Source organism: Mandrillus leucophaeus, unplaced genomic scaffold, assembly GCF_000951045.1.
Source record: "Mandrillus leucophaeus isolate KB7577 unplaced genomic scaffold, Mleu.le_1.0 Scaffold706, whole genome shotgun sequence".
Taxonomy (NCBI): Eukaryota; Metazoa; Chordata; class Mammalia; order Primates; family Cercopithecidae; genus Mandrillus; species Mandrillus leucophaeus.
The window spans coordinates 719,712-725,652 of record NW_012107653.1 but is presented as its reverse complement, the minus strand read 5'-3'; the positions used below and the strand labels follow the sequence as shown (position 1 = coordinate 725,652).

Below are 5,941 nucleotides of genomic sequence, written 5' to 3'. Positions count from 1 at the left end.
TGCTTCTCACCACTGTGATTCAACATAGTACTGGAAGTTCTAACTTGCTCAATAAGGCAAGAAAAATGACATAAAGGAATAAATATTGGAAAGGAAGAAATAAAATCGTCCCTATCCTCAGACGACATGACTGTTTATGTAGAAACTCTCAACGAATCAACACACATTAAAAAACAAAACAAAAAAAACCCCTACTGATACACACAACAAATTAGACGGATCTAAAGGGAATTATGTTGAGTGGAAAAGCCAATCTCAAAATACTCCATTTATATAACATCCTTAATGATGAAATTACAGAGATGGAGAACAGATTAATGGTTGCCAAGTTTAGGGACATGGGAGGAGAAGAGGTGAGTGTGACTACAGAGGTAGGAGGATCTTTGTGGTTACAAAAAGTCCTATATCTTTATTTTGTTGGTGGTTACACAAATCTATGCACATGTTAAAACTGCACAGAATTTCAGGACAACTGGATATCCACCTACAAAAGAATTAAGTTGGACTCCTACTTCACATCACATACAAAAATTAATTGAAAGTGGATGACAGGGCTGGGCACGGAGTCTCACACCTGTAATCTCAGCACTTTGGGAGGCCAAGGGGAGGATCACTTGAGGCCAGCTGGGCAACATCGTGAGATCCTGTCTCTACAAAGAGTGTTTTAAAAAGCAGCCGGGTATAGTGGCACATGCTTGTAGTCCCAGTTACTCTGGAGGCTGAGGTCAGGGGATCACTTGAGCCCAGGAGTTCAAGGCTGCAGTGAGCTATGACTGCACACACTCCAGCCTGTGCGACAAAGTGGGACACTATTTAAAAAAACAAAAACAAAACAAAACAAACAAACAAAAAACACTAAACTAAAATGGATGAAACGCTCAAGTGTAAGAGATAAAATTTTAAGACTCTAAGAAGAAACAAGCATAAATCTTCATGAACTTGAATTAAGCAGTGGTTCCTTAGGTATGAGACCAAAGACAAGCAAAGAAAAAAAAAAAAAAGATAAATTGGACTTTATCAAAATCAAAAACTTTTGTGCTGCAAATAATACTATCAAGAAAGTGAAAATACAACCCACATAATGGGAGAAAAGTTTTGCAAATCATATATCTGATAAGGGACTTGAATAGAGAATAAATAAATACCTCTTAAGGCCAGGCGTGGTGGCTTATGCCTGTAATCCCAGCACTTTGGGAGGCCGAGGCAGGTGGATCACCTGAGGTCAGGAGTTCAAGAACAGCCTGGCCAACATGGCAAAGCCCTGTCTCACTAAAAATAGAAAAATTAGCTAGGCATGGTGGCATGCACCTGTAATCCCAGCTACTTGGGAGGCTGAGGCAGGAGAATCACTTGAACCCAGGAGGCGGAGGTTGCAGTGAGCCAAGATCGTGCCACTGCACTCCAGCCTGGGCAACAGAGTAAGACTCTGTCTTTTAAAAAAAAAAAAAACCTCTTAAAATTCAAAATTAAAAAGACAAATTACCAAATTTGAAATGAACAAAAGGCTGAAATAGACATTTCTCCAAAGAAGATATACAAATGGCCAATAAACACATGAAAAGATGTATAATATCATATTAAACATCAGAAACATGCAAATCAAAACCACAGTTAGATGCCACTTCATACCCATTAGGAGTGCTAAAATCAAAATGACAGATAGCTGGGTGCAGTGGCTCATGCCTGTAATCCCAGCACTTTGGGAAGTCAAGGTGGGTGGACCACCTGAGGTCAGGAGTTTGAGACCAGCCTGGCCAACATGGTGAAACCCCATCTCTACTAAAATTACAAAAATTAGCCAGGCGTGGTGGCAGGTGCCTGTAATCCCAGCTACTTGGGAGGCTGAGGCAGGAGAATCACTTGAACCCAGGAGGCGGAGGTTGCAGTGAGCCAAGATCGTGCCACTGCACTCCAGCCTGGGCAACAGAGTGAGACTCTGTTTCAAAAAAAAAAAAAAAAATCAAAGATGTGGCAAAATTGGAACTAACTTACATACATTGCTGGTGGGATTGTAAAATAATACAGCTGCTTTGAAACTGATCTGGCAGTTCCTCAAAAGGTTAAGTATGGAGTTAACATATGACCTAGCAATTCTACTCCTAGGTATATAATAAAGAGAAATGAAAATATATGCCCACAAAAAACTTGTACATGGATATTTATCACAGCATTATTCATAATAGCCAAAAAATGGAAGCAGCCCAAATGTCCATCAACTAATAAATGAATAAACATAATGTGGTATATCTATACAATGGAACATCATTCAGCAGTAAAAAATAAATTACTGAAACATGCCACAACATGGATGGATTTTCAAGACAGTTAAGTGAAAGGTGCCTGTCACAAAAGATTACATATTGTATGATTCCACTTATATGATATGTCCAAAATAGGCAATCCATTGAAACAGAAAGTAGATTAGTGTTGTCTATGGCGAGGGTAGGGAAAAAAGGCTAGTGGCTGTTAAGTGATACAGAGTTTGTGGCAGTGGGGGAATGATAAAATGTTTTTAAATTAATGGCAGCGATAGAGGCAAAACTCTTTAATATACATTATATACATAATAACATTGAACTGCACATTTTAAATGGAAGAATCGTATGATATGTGAATTATGTCTCAATAAAACTGTCATTTTAAAAAATGTGGCCTGTGTCCTGGCTACTGGTGCGGGCATGGACAGGAAAAGAAAAAAATTGTTTTAAAATATGCTTAGGCCTATAGACACACAAATGAGTACATGTAAAACTGGTGAAATCTGAATACAGTTTGTACATTTTATCAATGCCAATTTCATAGTTCTGATATCATACTATAGTTACACAAGTGACTACCATTAGCTAAAACTGGGTGAAAGGTACATAGGACTTCCTTGTACTATTTTTACAACTTTCTGTGAATCTATAATTATTTGAAAATAAAGAGTGGCCGGGTTCAGTGGCTCATGCCTGTACTCCCAGCACTTTGGGAGGCTGAGGCAGGCGGATCATCTGAGGCCAGGAGTTCAAGACCATCCTGGCCAACATGGTGAAACCCTGTCTCTACTAAAAATATAAAAATTAGCCAGGCATGGTGGTGGGCACCTATAATCCCAGCTACTTAGAAGGCTGAGGCAGGAGAATAGCTTGAACCTGGGAGGCGGAGGTTGCAGGGAGCTGAGATCATGCCACTGCACGCCAGCCTGGGTGACAGAGCAAGACTCTGTCACAAAAATTAATAAATAAAGAGTTTTTTTAAAAAAAGCAAAAACAAAAATCCTCGATATGAATGTTTATAGCAGCTCTATTTATAATTGCCGAACATTGGAAACAATCCAAATGCCCTTCAAAGAACAGAATAAACTGTGGGTATATCCATACAATGGAATACAGTTCAGCAATAAAAACAAACCAACTATTTATACACACAATAGCTCGGATGAATTTCAAAGGCATTATGATGAATGAAAAAAAGCCAGCTTCAAAAGTGATTGCACCAAGTCATGGAATCAACCTAACTGCCCATCAATAATAGACTAGATAAAGAAAATGTGATACATATACACCATGGAATACCATGCAGCCATAAAAAGGAATGAGATCATGTCCTTTGCAAGGACATGGATGGAGTTGGAAGGCATTATTCTCAGCAAACTAATGTAGGAACAGAAAACCAAATACCACATGTTCTCACTTATAAATGGGAACTAAATGATGAGAGATGGACTCATGGTAAGAACAACATACACTGGGCACATGTGAGGAGGTGGGGGGAGGAGTTGCATCAGGAAGAATAGCTAATGCATGCTGGGCTTAATACCTAGGTGATGGGATGATCTGTGCAGCAAATCACCACAGCACATGTTTACCTATATAACAAATCTGCACATCCTGCATGTATACCCCTGTACTTAACATAAAAGTTTTAGAAATTTGTAAAAAAAAATTTTTAAGTTATTGCACTACTACACTCCAGCCTGTGCAACAGAGTGAGACCCTGTCTCTAAAGCAAAAACCAAACCAAACCAAAACTAAACTAAAATGGATATTTCCATTTATATGACAGTCTTGAAATGACAATACTGTCATTAGAGAACAGATTATTGGTTGTCAGAAGTTAGAAGTGAGGGGAGTGGATAAGAGGGTTAGACTGGAGATAAGGGCACACAGTATGAACTCTTTTTTAAGAAAGCAGACCTTATGGAATATAGACATGTGACCCTCTTCCACCCTTTTGGACCTCTCATGAAAGTGAAGAGCGAGATTATTGACATCATTAGATCAGTTATTAATATCATTACACCACTTGCTGAAAGAACTGAAGCATTTGTACAGTTTTTGCAGAACTTCAGGGAGGTTTGTATTCATCAAGACAAGATTCATCTCACAGTGGTGTATTTTGGTAATGAAGGACTGTCTAAAGTCAGGTCTAGCCTAGAATCTGTCACAAGTGAGTCTAATTTTCACAATTGATCTCATTGAATGAAGAATTTAATCGTGGATGAGGAGTAAATGTGGGTGCCCGAGCTTGGGACAAGGGAGAGGTCTTGATGTTTTTCTGTGATGTTGATATCTATTTCTCAGCCGAATTCCTTAACAGCTGCCAGTTAAATGCTGAGTCAGGTAAGAAGGTGTTTTACCCTGTGGTGTTCAGTCTTTACAATCCTGCCATTGTTTATGTCAAACAGGAAGTGCCACCACCTGTGGAGCAGCAGCTGGTTCACAAAAAGGATTCTGGCTTTTGGAGAGATTGGCTTTGGAATGACTTGTCAGTATCGATCAGATTTCCCGACCATTGTTGGATTTGACATGGAAGTGAAAGGTTGGGGTGGAGAAGATGTTCGTCTTTATCAAAAATTCTTACATGGTGACCTCATTGTGATTTGAACTCCGTTTCCTGGTCTTTTCCACCTGTGGCATGAAAAGCGCTGTGCTGATGGGCTGACCCCTGAGTAGTACCACATGTGCATCCAGTCTAAAGCCATGAATGAGGCCTCTCACTCCCACATGGGAATGCCGGTCTTCGGGGGGAAACAGAGACGCAGCTTCATAAACAGGCGTACAGGATAAACAGCAAAGCTATTGGTTGAAATCATAATGCGTTACTGTGTGAACCGCAAACTAGCACTATTTATTTAGCCTTAATTCTACTTCCGGATGCAGTGCTTCTTTTGGAGAAGACATGTTTATTTTTCATGTTCTTTCTGACATTACTTTAGCAGTTCAACTTGATTGAGAAGAAAAAACAAATGTTTCAACATAAAGTCTCTGTTTTGTGAGAATACTGCACTATGGAATAATTGACAAATTGAAATCTGGTATTTGTCCCAAAAGTTGTTTTGAGTTAGTTCTACCTGGTACCCATGTTCTAATTGCGTGTGGGATTGCATGGTGTCCTGATTGTATCTGGGTGAAGAGGATGGCATGTGCTGGGTTGCTGGTGGGTGGAGAGCAGCACATTCTTACAGAGGAGATGGAGTGTTATGGGCATAGTGTGTGGACAGGTATCTTCACCTGCCCACCCCTGAGTCAGCCTGCTTGATTTGATAGCTTGAAGAATCCTTTTCCACTGAAGTAGAGGATGATTATTTGACACATCTGAAATAATCAATCAATCAAGAGAAAGGCAGGAATAAAAACTCCTTAACTTACTGATGCTTAGCCTCCTGAAAGTCTGTTTTTAAGCAAATGGGTAATAGTAGAAAATAGGTTAGAATCTATGGCTTGATTAAAAATATAATGTTATGGCCGGGCGCGGTGGCTCACGCTTGTAATCCCAGCACTTTGGGAGGCCGAGGCTGGCGGATCACGAGGTCAGGAGATCGACATCATCCTGGCTAACATGGTGAAACCCCGTCTCTACCAAAAATACAAAAAATTAGCTGGGCGTGGTGGCGGGCGCCTGTAGTCCCAGCTACTCGGGAGGCTGAGGCAGGAGAATGGCGTGAACCCGGGAGGCA

At 40.2% G+C, this 5,941-nt stretch overlaps 1 pseudogene; it reads left to right on the top strand.

The window, feature by feature from the left end:
* Positions 1–5,071, top strand: part of LOC105528187 — a 30,661-nt pseudogene extending 25,590 nt beyond the window's left edge.
* The last annotated feature ends 870 nt before the right edge of the window (positions 5,072–5,941 follow it).